General features: G+C 47.1%; 1 protein-coding gene across 2 annotated transcripts in view; it reads right to left on the minus strand.

Annotated features, from left to right (window-relative positions):
• The window catches only part of LOC110491154 (rho GTPase-activating protein 39), a 163,757-nt gene that overhangs the window by 54,517 nt on the left and 91,383 nt on the right, over positions 1-17,857 (minus strand). The window contains exon 1 of one of the 2 annotated variants that reach the window (XM_036947626.1): positions 13,004-13,250. The exons of the other annotated variant lie outside the window; for it this stretch is intronic. The gene's annotated coding sequence lies outside the window, so the exon portion shown is untranslated. Of the gene's footprint in view, positions 1-13,003; positions 13,251-17,857 lie in introns of those variants that run through there. 2 annotated transcript variants of the gene reach the window in all.

Genomic DNA, 17,857 nt, shown 5'->3' on the forward strand with positions numbered 1-17,857 from the left:
TGAATACATATGCACACACCACTTTTCCATTTTTTATTTTGTATAACTCTTTGAAACAAGTCATTTTTTTCATTTCAATTCACCAATTTGGACTATTTTGTGTATGTTCGTTACATGAAATCCAAATAAAAATAAATTTAAATTAAATTATAATGCAACAAAATAGGAAAAATGCCAAGGGGGGTGAATACTTTTGCAAGGCACTGTACCAACCCACTGACTATACCAACATTAGAAACACCTTTCTAATACTGAGTTGCACCTTCCCTTTTGACCTCAGAACAACCTGAATTTGTTGGGGTATGGAGTCTACAGGGTGTCGAAAGTGTTCCACAGGGATGCTGGCCCACATTGACTTCAATGCTTCCCACAGTTCCATTCTTGACACACACAAATAGAACTTGGTTCTATTTCTGATGCTTGACGCGCTGCAAGTCCAGCCTCTCCATTCTCCTCATTGGTTTTTAGGAGCATATACCCATGTGGGTGATTGAAAGATGAACGGAGGTCCACACTCCAGTCCAGTTAGGGGTGGTAATGCACCTTAAAGTTGGTTGCCAACCGCCATATACATTCTGAAGAAGAAGAAGAAGCCTGAAGGAGGAGAGATTACTAGAAACAAACTTGGTTTACCCTTTTATCAGTGGATTAATTGTTAGACTAGAGGACCTTGTGCATTTCAGGTAAAATAACAACCAAATGCTTATATCCCATGACAAAAAAAAGAGATGGGGGGGGGGGGGGGGGGGGGGGGGGGGTGGCTAATAGGTCTGGCTGCACATCTGACTCAACAAAAATAAGAAATTGTATTATTATGAAGCCAAGATCAATTATATATACATTTTTGAGTATATTAAATTAAATGATGGTCAGAAAGACAAACTCAACTTTCAAGGAATCAGATGGTTTATTCATCACAAAACCATTCGATGTTGCCAATTATTTCAATTATTACTTCATTGTCAAAGTGGGCACACTTAGGCAGGAAATGCCAACAATGAACAGTGAGCCATTGTATTCATGCATAAATAATGAAAGAAAAGCATTGTAAGTTTGAATGTTGTAAAGTTAGTGTGGGGGAGGTGGTAAAATGATTGTAATCCGAATGACAAACCTCCTGGCATTGACAATTTAGATGGAAAGGATGGTAGCAGACACCTATCAGTCATATCTTTAATCTCAAATCAAATTTGATTTGATTTTACGTGTCAAATACAACAGGTTACTGTAAAATGCTTACTTACAAGCCATTAACCAACAGTGCAGCTCAAGAAATAGAGTTAGGAAAATATTTACTGAATAAACTAAAGTAGAAAATGAAATAAAAAGTAACAATAAAATAACAACAAGGCTACAAACAGGATAGTCGAGGTCATTTGTACATGTAGATAGGGGTAAAGTGACTATGCATAGATAGTAAACAGTAGCAGTGTCACGATCGTCATGGGGAGAAGTGGACCAAAGCGCAGCGTGGTACGCGTTCATTCTATTTATTTATTAACTGAACACCGACAACAACAAAACAAAAAACAAAATACGAACGTGACGTTCTGCAGGGCAAAAATAACAACTAGTGCAAAATGAAGAACCCGCAAATGAAAGAGGGGAAAAAGGACTACCTAAGGATGATTCCCAATCAGATACAACGATAGACAGCTGCCTCTGATTGGGAACCACACTCGGCCAAAAACAAAGAAATAGAAAAGATAGAAATAAAGAAACTAGAATGCCCACCCGAGTCACACCCTTGCCTAACCAAAATAGAGAATAAAAACCTCTCTATGGCCAGGGCGTGACAAGCAGCCGTGTAAAAACAAAGGGGGGGGGTCAATGTAAATAGTCCGGGTGGCCATTTGATTAATTGTTCAGTAGTCTTATGACTTGGGGGTAGAAGCTGTTATGGAGCCTTTTGGACCTAGATTTGGCGTTCCGTTATCGCATCCCATGCGGTAGCAGAGAGAATAGTCTATGACTTGGGTGAATCTGGGTTTGGCGGATGCCAGGAGAATCCATACAGAAATGTTTTGTCCAGATCGGTGTGGAAGGAAGAGTGGAGGCTGTTATTACAGCAAATGGGGGACCAACTCCATATTGATGCCCGTGATTTTGGAATGAGATGTTCGACTAACAGGTGTCCACATTCTTTTGGTCATGTAGTGTATAGAATAGAACTCAGAGGGGTTTCTTTAATGGAAACTTCTCTAATGTCAAACATGTAGTGTCAGGTGTACCACAGGGAAGCTCTCTAGGTCTTCTACTCTTTTATATTTTTACCAATGACCTGCCACTGGCATTAAACAAAACCTGTGTGTCCATGTATGCTGTTGATTCAACCATATAAGTGTCAGCAAATACAGCTTCTACAGTCACACAAAAAAACATTAACAAGGAGTTGCAGTCAGTTTTGGAAAGGGTGGCCAGTAATAAACTGGTCCTGAACATCTCTAAAACTAAGAGCATTGTATTTGGAAGAAATCATTCCCTAAGCTCTAGACCTCAGCTGAATCTGGTAATGAATGTAGAGCTGTTGAACAAGTTGAGGAGACTAAATTGCTTGGTGTAAACTGTCATGGTCAAAACAGATGCAATGGTTGTAAAGACGGGGAGTGGTCTTTCCATAATAAAAATACACACTTTTTTGACACCACACTACAAAAATCAAGTCTGGCTGGCTCAAGTCTTGTCTTACCTTGATTATTATTCAGTCATGATCAAGTGCTGCAAAGAAAGACCAAGTTAAGCTGCATATCTTGCTCTTCATTGTAATCAGAGGGCTGATATAAATACTATGCTGCCAGTGTCTCTTGGCTAAGAGTTGAGGAGAGACTGACTGCATCACTTCTTTTTATAAGAAACAATGTATTGAAAATTCCAAATTGTTCTCATTGTCAACTTACACACAGCTCTGACACAAACACTTACCCCACCAGACATGTCACCAGGGGTCTTTTCACAGTCCCCAAATCCAGAACAAATTCAACAAAGTGTACAGTATTATATAGAGCCTTATTGCATGGAACTCACTTCCATCTCATATTGCTCAAATGAACAACAAACCTGGTTTAAAAAAACAGATGAAGCAACACCTCACGGCACAGCGCCACTCCCCTATTTGACCGAGATATTTTGTGTGTATGTATTGATATATAGGCTAAGTTTGCCATTATTAAATTATGTAGTTCTGTCCTTGAGTTGTTCTTGTTTATTAACGTTCTGTATTATGTCATGCTTCATGTTTTGTGTGCGAACCTATAACACCTTTAGTTTGTCTGAATTCGTGGATTTTACGCACCAGCCAAGCTTCTGGGAGAGAACCATGGTTCTCTTTTGATATGTTTTGTGTGAACCCCAGGAAGAGTAGTTTCTGCTTTCACAACAGCTAATGGGGATCTGAATAAAAGACCAACATACCCTCTCCTCTCCTCTCCTCTCCTCTCCTCTCCTCTCCTCTCCTCTCCTCTCCTCTCACACTACTACAGTCCTACTCTACTCTCTCTGTCCTCTCAAGGATCATCCTCTCACCACCACAATACCCTCTTCTCCAACATTGGGTACTTCAGTACCCTTCAGTACCCTCTCGGTTTCTGTCTGTCTCCACCGCTCTCAACTGTTCTTTTCTCTCACTAAGTCTCATCTCCACCTCTCTCACAACATCTCTCACCTTCTCACAAAGACTGAAGTACTTTGCTAGAATAGAAAACCTTCTATCACTAGCTACACCTTTACTCTAGTACTTCACCTCTCTGCTCTTAAAGATTCATACATTCTCTCAAACATTCTCCTCTCATCCTTTCTCTCCTTGTCTTCCTCACTCTACTTCACCCCCCCCCACTCTCTCTCATTACTTTTCTCTTCATCTTTCAACGTCTCTCCATTTCCACGCTCCCTTTCTTTCGTGTTCTGCACTTATCCTTCCACACTTAAAAAAAACAGCCTCTGGTCTGTTTTCTCTTCTCTACATTTTTAACTGTTAAAACGTCATTTCACTTGTTTTCTATCAGTCTAACATCCCTTACACACTCTCAAGAGAACGGGTGACCTAGACAGCATCTATGTGTGTTTTCCTTTGTGCTGATGTACATGTGGGTATGAGTATGTTTGTATTGGGTGTGAGAATGACATGTAGCTATGATCGATACTAGCTTGTGTAATATCAATCTGTTTACGCAAGAGTTGGGTATATTCTCTCTCTCTCTCTCTCTCTCTCTCTGTGGTATTTCACCCAATAGATATGGGAGTTTATCCAAATTGGATTTGTTTTCAAATTCTTTGTGGGTCTGTGTAATCTGAGGGAAATATGTGTCTCTAATATGTTCATACATTTGGCAGGAGGTTAGGAAGTGCAGCTCAGTTTTCACCTCATTTTGTGGGCAGTGTGCACATAGCCTGTCTTCTCTTGAGAGCCAGGTCTGTCTACAACGGCCTCTCTCAATAGCAAGGCTATGCTGACTGAGTCTGTACATATTCAAAGCTTTCCGTAATTTTTGGTCAAATCAAATCAAACATTATTTGCCACATGCACCGAATACAACAAGTGTAGACCTTACCGTGAAATGCTTTCTTACAAGCCCTTAACCAACAGTGTAGACTTTACTGTGAAATGCTTTCTTACAAGCCATTAACCAACAGTGTAGACTTTACCGTGAAATGCTTTCTTACAAGCCCTTAACCAACAGTGTAGACTTTACTGTGAAATGCTTTCTTACAAGCCATTAACCAACAGTGTAGACCTTACTGTGAAATGCTTTCTTACAAGCCATTAACCAACAGTGTAGACTTTACCGTGAAATGCTTTCTTACAAGCCCTTAACCAACAGTGTAGACTTTACTGTGAAATGCTTTCTTACAAGCCATTAACCAACAGTGTAGACTTTACTGTGAAATGCTTTCTTACAGGCCCTTAACCAACAGTGCAGTTCAAGAAGAAGAAAATATTTACCAAGGAGACTAAAATACAAAGTTATAATAAAAAGTAACACAATAAGAACAACAATAATGAGACTATATACAGGGGGTACTTGTACAGAGTCAATGTGGAGACTATATACAGGGGGTACTGGTACAGAGTCAATGTGGAGACTATATACAGGGGGTACTGGTACAGAGTCAATGTGGAGACTATATACAGGGGGTACTGGTACAGAGTCAATGTGGAGACTATATACAGGGGGTACTGGTACAGAGTCAATGTGGAGACTATATACAGGGGGTACTGGTACAGAGTCAATGTGGAGACTATATACAGGGGGTACTGGTACAGAGTCCATGTGGAGACTATATACAGGGGGTACTGGTACAGAGTCAATGTGGAGACTATATACAGGGGGTACTGGTACAGAGTCAATGTGGAGACTATATACAGGGGGTACTGGTACAGAGTCAATGTGGAGGCTATATACAGGGTGCACCGGTATAGAGTCAATGTGGAGGCTATATACAGGGGGTACTGGTACAGAGTCCATGTGGAGACTATATACAGGGGGTACTGGTACAGAGTCAATGTGGAGACTATGTACAGGGGGTACTGGTACAGAGTCAATGTGGAGACTATATACAGGGGGTACTGGTACAGAGTCCATGTGGAGACTATATACAGGGGGTACTGGTACAGAGTCAATGTGGAGACTATATACAGGGGGTACTGGTACAGAGTCAATGTGGAGACTATATACAGGGGGTACTGGTACAGAGTCAATGTGGAGGCTATATACAGGTGGTACCGGTACTGAGTCAATGTGGAGGCTATATACAGGGTGCACCGGTACAGAGTCAATGTGGAGGCTATATACAGGGTGCACCGGTATAGAGTCAATGTGGAGGCTATATACAGGGGGTACCGGTACAGAGTCAATGTGGAGGATATATACAGGTGGTACTGCTACAGAGTCAATGTGGAGGCTATATACAGGGGGTACCGGTACAGAGTCAATGTGGAGGCTATATACAGGGGGCACCGGTACAGAGTCAGGGTGCAGGGGTACAGGCTAGTTGAGGTAATCTGTACATGTAGGTGGTGGTGAAGTGACTATGCATAGGTAACAAACAACAGCGAGTAGCAGCAGTGTACAAAAAGAGGGGGGGGGGGGGGGGGGGGGGGTCAATGTAAATAGTCCGGGGGCGATTTTATGAATTGTTCAGCAGTCTTATGGTTTGGGGGGTAGAAGCTGTTGAGGAGCCTTTTGGTCCCAGACTTGGCGCTCTGGTACCGCTTGCCGTGCGGTAGCAGAGAAAACAGCCTATAACTTGGGTGACTGGAGTCTGACAATTTTATGGTCAGTCACAGTGGTCAGGTATTCTGCCACTGTGTACTCTCTGTTTAGGGCCAAATAGCATTCCAGTTTGCTATGTTTTTTGGTAAATTCTTTCCAATGTGTCAAGTAGATATTTTTTTGCTTTCTCATGATTTGGTTGAGTCTAATTGTGTTGCTGTTGCTGTCCTGGGGCTCTGTGGGGTCTGTTTGTGTTTGTGAACAGAGCCCCAGGACCAGCTTGCTTAGGGGACTCTTCTCCAGGTTCATCTCTCTGTAGGTGATGGCTTTGTTATGGAAGGTTTGGGATTCACTTCCTTTTAGGTGGTTGTAGATTTTAACGTCTCTTTTCGGCCTAATTCTGCTCTGAATGAATTATTTGGTGTTTTACGTTTTACATAGAATATTTTTTGCTGATTTCTGCATGCAGCATCTCAACTTGGTGTTTGTCCCATTTTGTGAATTATTGGTTGGTGAGCGGACCCCAGACCTCACAACCATAAAGGGCAATGGGTTCTAAAACTGATTCAAATATTTTTAGCCAAATCCTAATTGGTATGTTGAAATTTATGTTCCTTTTGATGGCATAGAAGGTCCTTCTTGGCTTGTCTCTCAGATCGTTCACAGCTTTCTGGAAGTTACCTGTGGCGCTGATGTTTAGGCTGAGGTATGTATCGTTTTTTGTGTGCTCTAGGGCAACGGTGTCTGTATGGAATTTGTATTTCCCCCCCCCAACACCGCCTTCCATCAATTTCTTATAGCGGACCCTCATGCCAAATTGAGTTAAAAGCTTTTTGAAATCAACAAAGCATGAGAAGACTTTGTTTTGGTTTGTTTGTTTGTCAATTAGGGCGTGCAAGGTGAATATGTGGTCTGTCATACCTCTATCCTCCTCCTCCGTCTATCCTGCTCCTCCTTCTCTCTCTCTCTCTCTCTCTCTCTCTATCTTCTGTCTCTCTCACATTGACACTTTGAAGGCCTTGGTCAATAGATAACAACACAATGTTGTGTCAGTTGCTCAGGCGGTGTGTGTTTAAGTGCCTGCCTGTTGTGTAGGGTGCTACCATGTGGACAAGCATTTGACTGTAATACCTTATGGCGGTCAGAGACAAATGTTTGCGAAAATACAAATGACATTTGGGATATTGATTAAAAACAAACATCCATGAGTGGATTTGTGTTGTTGTTTCTCTGAGGGATGCTGGGAAAAAGGGGTGGGGCCCTGAGTGTCGAGAGTTGGGGTGTCCTGGGGGAGCGCCTGTTGGAGAGTTCAAAGGGCATCTCTCCATAGTGAAAACAGGAAATACCAACACAGCGTTCACATCGGAGAGAAGCACAGGGGAAAAAAAGTCTGAATCGCCTCTACTGACGGAGAGTTTACATTGGGGAACGCAAATAAATACATACACACTGTATACACATACATATGGATGTAGTGTCTTTCATTACCATGGCCAAACACTCAACAAATGACTATTATATAACTGGTTCCACAGACTTCTGTTCTGTTTACTCAACTCCTCCTGCCTAGAGGGTCAGAACTACTCACAGACATAAGCCCTGTTCAGACCTGGTTCTAACATGCTGCCTTTGTCCTGATCTTGTCCACATTCCGATTGTGACCACATTTTTAGACAAGTGTAGACGATTAAAAGATGCATTGTGATCAGGGGGGGGGGGGGGGGGGGGGGGGGGTGTTGTGGAAACATTGCTCCTCTATGGGGTGGGCTGTCCTGGGACGAGCTCATGTGTCCAGACTTGTAAGGTCTGGGGGGGGGGGGGGTGCTATCACAGTGCTATCACAGTGATTTGATTAGGGAACAGAGGACACACACACCATCCATCTGTCTGGACCCTCAGTCAAGGGTCCATAAGGAAGGAATAAGGAATATGGCAGAATGTGCCGTACTGTATTGGATAGGTAGAGTACATCCACAGCCATTACACGTGAACAAACAGACATTCAGAGTCATGTAACTCTGGTGAGTGAGTAGAGTAAATAGACAGAGCGACAGTACAGAATATGACCTCTGTGTTTCACCACAAAGGGGAAAATGCATTAGGAACGCCATCATTCTGGCAGGCTTTGATAGTAAGGACCATGCAGTGGAGCGCCCCCAGTCAACAAGCACACGTCTGCCATGCCATGGCCTCAGATGAACAGCTGCACAGCTACACCACCTCCTTTCAGATGTGTGGAAGTGTCAGCAGGCCATGCTCATTTCAGCCTTGATTACAGCTATTACACAGTCAGAGGGAAACCCTGGCGCTATGGAGTTATTATTTATTCTCAGGGCTGAGGAACCAAACCAACCGGTCTGTGTTTGTGTGTGTTTGTGTATGTTTGTGTGTCTTTGTGTGTGTGGGCTGCACCCTTGTCTGTCAGTTGGTGGTCACACAGGTGAGGTGTGTGTGTTGAGTGAGATGGGACTGGAGTCCCGAACAGTTTGCTCATCACAGGGAGGGAAGTGCCTCACCCAGCCAGTCGTCAGGCCAGTGGCTAGCCACCAGCCAGTAGTCGGGCCAGTGGGCATTGGGCAGTGGCTAGCCACCAGCCAGTTGTCAGGCCAGTGGGCAGTGGCTAGCCTCCAGCCAGTCGTCAGGCCAGTGGCTAGCCTCCAGCCAGTCGTCAGGCCAGGGGCAATGGCTAACCACCAGCCAGTCGTCAGGCCAGTGGGCAGTGGCTAGTCACCAGCCAGTAGTCGGGCCAGTGGGCAGTGGCTAGCCTCCAGCCAGTCGTCAGGCCAGTGGGCAGTGGCTAGCCACCTACCAGTCGTCAGGCCAGTGGGCAGTGGCTAGCCTCCAGCCAGTAGTCAGGCCAGTGGCCAGTGGGCAGTGGCTAGTCACCAGCCAGTCGTCGGGCCAGTGGGCAGTGGCAAGCCACAAGGCAGTTTCCATCTGTACCTCATTACTACTTGGTAGATGAGGAGAGCAGCCATATGGAAAGTGATTGAGGTCTACTCTGGGCTATTCTATAGGATCTTATTGAGCAGAGCTAGCCAGCAGCTGGAGGGAGGGAGGGAGGGTGGGAGGGAGGGAGGGTGGGTGGGTGGGTGGGAGGGAGGGAGGGTGGGTGGGTGGGAGGGAGGGAGGGAGGGAGGGAGGGTGGGTGGGTGGGTGGGTGGGAGGGAGGGAGGGAGGGAGGGAGGGAGGGAGGGAGGGAGGGAGGGAGGAGTGAGCGCATAGGGATGTCTGTGAGTTAATGAGGGACCATAATGCCATTCATTAGGATGGGGAGGCTTATAATACAAAATGAAATGAATGAAACCATTCTGTCTGGATGGTAGTTGGTAGTATGGGACGAAGAGGCCTACAGTGTGTCTCTCTGGATGGTGGTGCAGAACCAGAGGGAAGGGCTACAGCACCAGCATGCCCAGATCACGTGCCTTGTGGGCTGCTTTGTTCTGTTGCTAGAGCCTCCTCTCCTCCTCTAATCCTGTTTGGCTCAGCACTGCCTGCAGACAAAAGCATACAGTGTCCCCACTGCCCAGCCGCTAACACCGGGGAAAATTCACACTCCTTTTCTCAGGGCTTTTTTCACTCATCTTCTCCCTCTCTCTATGCTTGCCCCCTCTTCAGCTGTCCTCATCCTCCCGGGGGAGTTCACGGTTATTCATCCTGACACAGTCGGTCCGGGCTTCCATAGTGGAGCGCTTCTCACTCAAAACTTTACATCTCTGAAAACAGAGCCCAATGACAGGCATGAGCTTTAGAACAGGGTGGAACTGGACTTGGTGCTGAGAGTGAGAGCGAGAGAAAGCCAATTGAATTAGAGTGAGTGAGAGGGAGAGAGAGAGAGAGAGAGAGAGTGGGAGAGAGAATATACCCAACTCTTGCGTAAACAGATTGATATTGAGTATAGAGTATATTCCAGTATTCCAGTATATTCTCATCCCGTCTGTGAGTGGGTTCTGTTCTGCCTGTGGTTATTGTTGGACCAGAGGGTGAATACCACAGCACAGGGAGTGGTCCTGATCTGACCGTGCTTTACACGCCTATGGACCTCAAGGACCACTCTCAACCACACTGACCAGTCTCCTCCCTATGAACCGTTTGACCATTCACCCTCACACCCATTCTGACCCTAACGACCACTCACACTCCCACGGACCACACTGTTCGCAACAAGAGGGATCAAAATGGCCAATCGTATTGCTGAAACACTATCTATCCCATCGAAACCATATAGCCTAATGGTCCTACAGCAGGACAGAGTGAGAGAGGCAGGGGAAGAGAGAGAGAGGCAGGGGAAGAGAGAGAGGCAGGGGAAGAGAGAGAGAGGCAGGGGAAGAGAGAGAAGCAGGGGAAGAGAGAGAGGCAGGGGAAGAGAGAGAGGCAGGGGAAGAGAGAGAGGCAGGGGAAGAGAGAGAGGCAGGGGAAGAGAGAGAGGCAGGGGAAGAGAGAGAGGCAGGGGAAGAGAGAGAGGCAGGGGAAGAGAGAGAGGCAGGGGAAGAAAGAGAGGCAGGGGAAGAAAGAGAGGCAGGGGAAGAAAGAGAGGCAGGGGAAGAAAGAGAGGCAGGGGAAGAGAGAGAGGCAGGGGAAGAAAGAGAGGCAGGGGAAGAGAGAGAGGCAGGGGAAGAGAGAGAGAGAGGCAGGGGAAGAGAGAGAGAGGCAGGGGAAGAGAGAGAGAGGCAGGGGAAGAGAGAGAGAGGCAGGGGAAGAGAGAGAGGCAGGGGAAGAAAGAGAGGCAGGGGAAGAGAGAGAGGCAGGGGAAGAGAGAGAGGCAGGGGAAGCGATAGAGGCAGGGGAAGAGAGAGAGAGGCAGGGGAAGAGAGAGAGAGGCAGGGGAAGAGAGAGAGAGGCAGGGGAAGAGAGAGAGAGGCAGGGGAAGAGAGAGAGAGGCAGGGGAAGAGAGAGAGGCAGGGGAAGAAAGAGAGGCAGGGGAAGAGAGAGAGGCAGGGGAAGAGAGAGAGAGGCAGGGGAAGAGAGAGAGAGGCAGGGGAAGAGAGAGAGGCAGGGGAAGAGAGAGAGGCAGGGGAAGAGAGAGAGGCAGGGGAAGAGAGAGAGAGGCAGGGGAAGAGAGAGAGAGGCAGGGGAAGAGAGAGAGGCAGGGGAAGAGAGAGAGGCAGGGGAAGAGAGAGAGGCAGGGGAAGAGAGAGGCAGGGGAAGAGAGAGAGGCAGGGGAAGAGAGAGAGAGGCAGAGGAAGAGAGAGAGAGGCAAGGGAAGAGAGAGAGAGGCAGAGGAAGAGAGAGAGAGGCAGGGGAAGAGAGAGAGGCAGGGGAAGAGAGAGAGGCAGGGGAAGAGAGAGAGGCAGGGGAAGAGAGAGAGAGGCAGAGGAAGAGAGAGAGAGGCAGGGGAAGAGAGAGAGGCAGGGGAAGAGAGAGAGGCAGGGGAAGAGAGAGAGGCAGGGGAAGAGAGAGAGGCAGGGGAAGAGAGAGAGGCAGGGGAAGAGAGAGAGGCAGGGGAAGAGAGAGAGGCAGGGGAAGAGAGAGCAACAGGGGGTTTGGCAAAGGGGGGAAATGGAGAAAGGGAAGGCGGTGAGAAAAGGGGACGAGGGCATCCTAAAGAGATTTGTCATGGGAACGTTGAGCAAAGAATTTAAAATTACTTTTTGGAATGCATATGCAAAGCCTGAAAGCTTTGTTTGCATGTGTGTGTGTGTGTGTGTGTGTGTGTGTGTGTGTGTGTGTGTGTGTGTGTGTGTATATGTGTGCGTGCGTGCGCGCACATGTGTGTGTGTGTGTTTGTTGCATGTGTTGAACGACTGCACAGTCAAAATGCTGTTGTTTTGCTCCAAACCCTTACCCAGGTCAGGTTACCTCACAGGCTACAAAGCCTTTGACCCCTGAACCCAGACTAACCCCATGGAACCCTAACCCTCTGAAACATGAGCCCACAAATCTCCAGCATCCATGTGGTTCTGCTCAGAGTCATGTCAAACTCTAGAACTCTTTATTCAGGCCAATCAAAAACAGGAGGATGAGGAGGGAGAGGAGCAGGGGGAGGGGGTGGAGGAGCAGGAGCAGAGTCAACATTTTTATAATCCCCCCTCACACACACACACACACGTGTTACTGTCAAGTTCAACACAACAAAAGCAATACCTTTGGGCAACACTGCACATTATTACATTGTACATGTTCTGCCTGTGGACATCTGTTCTACAATGTGCCAGCAAAAGTGAGGAAGAGGGAAAGTGGTGTTCACTTTCACTATAGTGGCATCCAGTTTAAACCAGGCCCGGCTCCAGCTACACTTGATCCCTGAATCCACTTGTTTAACAAGCAACGCCTCATTTACACCTAATTCTCTCATTCTGAAAATGAACCACATACTGTAGAGGGAAAACATTAGCTAACAGATAGTGGTTAGTTCGTTAGCTAGTTAACATTTCACACAGATTGCCAGAGTTCAGTAAATAACTAACGCATTATAACTTGAACGGCAAGGAGTCGTATACCAGTTCATACTATAGCGATTAGCGATTGGTTAGGTTACTAATGTTAGCTCATCTGATGTTGTAAAGTTAGCTAGCTAACGTTAGCTGTCTGACTTTATAAGCAAGCTAATGTTCACACCATAAACTCAATTATTTGATCAGATAAGTTGGCTAATGTTGCTCAACATTTCTCTGGCTAGCTAACGAAGAATTTGATCCAGCTAACAAGATACTTAACAATGCTAATACTCGTTCCACTTTCTCCCTCACCTCAAACTTTCAAAATACCAGTAGTTTTTCGGTTACGGCTCATGAAGTACGCTTCATCACCTTCTCATCCCTGCCTGCGTGGTCAGGCTTCTCACCTAATGTTACCTCTTAATTATTGTCCAGGGTACACGCTGCTGTAACTGGTAAATTGGTTCTCTTCTCTCTTCAGTCGAGTGCTGCGCTGCATTTTGTTGTTATGTGAATGATTGTCTGAGCCTTGGATTACAGCCAGTACTCCTCCAAACGCGCATCACTTGTTCACTCACATTTGGATTTTAAACCATGAATTTTGCCAAAAGGTGACTAATTTGCATCCCTAAAGGAGTGGGAGGAGAAGGAGGTGGGGGAGGAAAAGGACCACAAGGAGGAGGAGGAGAAGGAGAGGGAGGAGGAAGAGGATAAGGGGAAGGAGGAGGAGAAGGGGGAGGAGGAGAAGGAGAGGGAGGAGGAAGAGGAAGAGGAGGAGAAGGGGGAGGAGAAGAAGGAGAAGGGGGAGGATGGGAAGGAGGAGGGGAGGAGGAGGAGGATGAGACAGGGAGGAGGAGGAGGGAGAGGAGGGGCAGAAGCAGGAGGATGAGGAGATTAAGTTAAGAGCCTTTAGAACGCTTGGCTAACTCAATATGGACATGGAGAGACAAATTGAGTTAGCAGTCAGCGAGTTTCAACCCAACAGAACAGAGCTCTCACACTCCATTTGGGGCTAGAGACGTCACATCCTCACAACACTCAATGCCTTAACATCTATCTCTGTCACTGTAGGGCAGCCCATGACAGATATGGTGTCACAGTCAGACACACACATACACACACACACACACACACACACACACACACACACACACACACACACACACACACACACACACACACTCGACTGAGTACAGTTGCATTCTCCATTTGTCTTATGTCTTTGCTTCTAAGACATACTGTATAAAAAAAAGGCTGATTAAAGGATGAGAAGAGGGGAAGAAGACTGTGTTTCTGAGTGGGGACAGAAGGGGACTTCCAGGACAGAAGGGGACTTCTAGGCTTTTTGGGATGGTGCCATCGTGACTTGGCCGGAAACTAGACTGGGTGCTGAACATAAACAGAACCAGTTCAGTAGTTCTGGATGGAGTGGTGCCATTAGAGTAGGTATCCCCTGACAATGACATACTGTAGACTCTCTGTCACCGCCCCGTTAGTCTATATAGCCAGCAGGCAGGAGGTATGATACCTAATGACATACTGTAGACTCTCGTTGTCACCACCCCGTTAGTCTATATAGCCAGCAGGCAGGAGGTATGATACCTAATGACATACTGTAGACTCTCGCTGTCACCACCCCGTTAGTCTATATAGCCAGCAGGCAGGAGGTATGATACCTAATGACATACTGTAGACTCTCGTTGTCACCACCCCGTTAGTCTATATAGCCAGCAGGCAGGAGGTATGATACCTAATGACATACTGTAGACTCTCGTTGTCACCACCCCGTTAGTCTATATAGCCAGCAGGCAGGAGGTATGATACCTAATGACATACTGTAGACTCTCGCTGTCACCACCCCGTTAGTCTATATAGCCAGCAGGCAGGAGGTATGATACCTAATGACATACTGTAGACTCTCGCTGTCACCACCCCGTTAGTCTATATAGCCAGCAGGCAGGAGGTATGATACCTAATGACATACTGTAGACTCTCGTTGTCACCACCCCGTTAGTCTATATAGCCAGCAGGCAGGAGGTATGATACCTAATGACATACTGTAGACTCTCGCTGTCACCACCCCGTTAGTCTATATAGCCAGCAGGCAGGAGGTATGATACCTAATGACATACTGTAGACTCTCGCTGTCACCACCCCGTTAGTCTATATAGCCAGCAGGCAGGAGGTATGATACCTAATGACATACTGTAGACTCTCGTTGTCACCACCCCGTTAGTCTATATAGCCAGCAGGCAGGAGGTATGATACCTAATGACATACTGTAGACTCTTGTTGTCACCACCCCGTTAGTCTATATAGCCAGCAGGCAGGAGGTATGATACCTAATGACATACTGTAGACTCTCGTTGTCACCACCCCGTTAGTCTATATAGCCAGCAGGCAGGAGGTATGATACCTAATGACATACTGTACACTCTCGCTGTCACCACCCCGTTAGTCTATATAGCCAGCAGGCAGGAGGTATGATACCTAATGACATACTGTAGACTCTCGCTGTCACCACCCCGTTAGTCTATATAGCCAGCAGGCAGGAGGTATGATACCTAATGACATACTGTAGACTCTCGTTGTCACCACCCCGTTAGTCTATATAGCCAGCAGGCAGGAGGTATGATACCTAATGACATACTGTAGACTCTCGCTGTCACCACCCCGTTAGTCTATATAGCCAGCAGGCAGGAGGTATGATACCTAATGACATACTGTAGACTCTCGCTGTCACCACCCCGTTAGTCTATATAGCCAGCAGGCAGGAGGTATGATACCTAATGACATACTGTAGACTCTCGTTGTCACCACCCCGTTAGTCTATATAGCCAGCAGGCAGGAGGTATGATACCTAATGACATACTGTAGACTCTCGCTGTCACCACCCCGTTAGTCTATATAGCCAGCAGGCAGGAGGTATGATACCTAATGACATACTGTAGACTCTCGCTGTCACCACCCCGTTAGTCTATATAGCCAGCAGGCAGGAGGTATGATACCTAATGACGTACTGTAGACTCTCGCTGTCACCACCCCGTTAGTCTATATAGCCAGCAGGCAGGAGGTATGATACCTAATGACGTACTGTAGACTCTCGCTGTCACCACCCCGTTAGTCTATATAGCCAGCAGGCAGGAGGTATGATACCTAAGCTACACAACCATCAACCATCTAATAACCATCAACCATTCAACAACCATGAAAATAAACATAAATAAATACAGAACTATATGCATAGACTCAGAGCTGTGTGGAAACTGTGCGAGTGAGCCCTGTTCTGCCAGCCTTGCCCTGCCAGTCCAGCTCTGTCACCCCTGCCCTGCCAGCTCAGCTCTGTCATCCCTGCCCTGCCAGCCCAGCTCTGCCACCCCTGCCCTGCCAGCCCAGCTCTGTCACCCCTGCCCTGCCAGCCCAGCTCTGTCATCCCTGCCCTGCCAGCCCAGCTCTGTCACCCCTGCCCTGCCAGCCCAGCTCTGCCACCCCTGCCCTGCCAGCCCAGCTCTGCCACCCCTGCCCTGCCAGCCCAGCTCTGCCAGCCCAGCTCTGCCACCCCTGCCCTGCCAGCCCAGCTCTGCCACCCCTACCCTGCCAGCCCAGCTCTGCCACCCCTGCCCTGCCAGCCCAGCTCTGCCACCCCTGCCCTGCCACCCCTGCCCTGCCAGCCCAGCTCTGCCACCCCTGCCCTGCCAGCCCAGCTCTGCCACCCCTGCCAGAGAAAAGGAGTGAAAGAGAAATAGAGAAATCTCTCCTTCATTTAACAGCTCTGTTCACTAGTAGTGCAGCAAATGAGATGGACAACCAAGCAGTAGAACAGAGACCCTGGGAGATGATGTCACCACTATGCAACTGTCACACAATAAGAGAGTGTGTTTTAAACAGGGAGGGTCTCCGTTTGGAAGCGTCTGTTATAACGGCTCATTTAGGTTGAGCCGGTGAGGAATGCTTCACCATAAACATACCTAAATCCCACTAAGAAGCATCCTGGCATGGGAACCTGTTTCAGTCCCGTCCCATCAGGTCCCTGTCCACAAGCCATGCCATATGCCAACTGATGCCCATTAGCTGCCCAACACGCACACATGCACAAACACACGCACAAACACACAGACACACAGACACAGACACACACACACACACACACACACACACACACACACACACAGACAACCACCCGCCCCTCCACAGGTCTGTCTCAGGAGTGGGAGAGGGTGGCAGGTCCACCTGCTGCCACATAGACAGTCAGCCTGATGTCATGACAACCCACCACAATCACATCACTGTTGGGGCTGCCAGGAGGGATTATAAAGAGTAGAGATCACATGGAGACAGATCTCCAGGGGGGTACAGGCGGACTGACGTGTGGCAGAGATAGCTATTGGAATAAAGACAGATAGACAGACAGATAGATATTGGAATAAAGCCAGACATACAGACAGACAGACAGACAGACAGACAGACAGACAGATAGCTATTGGAATAAAGACAGACATACAGACAGACAGATAGCTATTGGAATAAAGACAGACAGACAGACAGCCTCTCTGAGAGAACAGGAGACCTGCAGCACAGAGGGCGGCTTAGGAGGAAACTCCTCTACCGATTAGATCAGATGAGACACTGTTAACTGTGGATGAAAAGAAAACATACTTTACAAACACAAAGAAAACAACCCCAACTCTTTACTAAGGGACAACTTCCCATGGAAATAGAATAATCAGTGTTTCACTGTAACCCCTTGAGCTAGGGATTCAAAAATAGAACGCATTTTTAAACAAATAAGTGAATTCAAATTACAAGAAACACTCCCTAAGGTCTTGTAGTCCCTCCAGCTCTATGGTTAGCGGAGTTGTGTGTTTATAAAGTAGGCCAGAGCCGTTGATGTTGTGGGCTGTTTTGGGTCCACATTGGCAACAGCAACAGAGTGGCCTCCTTTCATCTCGCTGTGTAAAACCGCTTGGCTTAATCTCACCCCCTTTTGTTCCCCCTTCTACGTCATAGACGAAGCTGTCACCAGAAGCAACATAACGACTATTATAGACCAATTTAAACTGACGCTTCCCTCTCAACAACCAAAACACACATATAGTGCATTCAGAGATGATTTACCCCCCCCCCAACAGCCTGAATTTAAAATAACTTCCATTTAGATTGTGTGTCACTGATCTACACTTAAAACCCCATAATGTCAAAGTCTAGGCCTCTGATTACAGCACAGAGTAACCACACACACACACACACACACACACACACACACACACACAC

This window comes from Oncorhynchus mykiss, chromosome 16 (assembly GCF_013265735.2).
Source record: "Oncorhynchus mykiss isolate Arlee chromosome 16, USDA_OmykA_1.1, whole genome shotgun sequence".
NCBI lineage: Eukaryota > Metazoa > Chordata > Actinopteri > Salmoniformes > Salmonidae > Oncorhynchus > Oncorhynchus mykiss.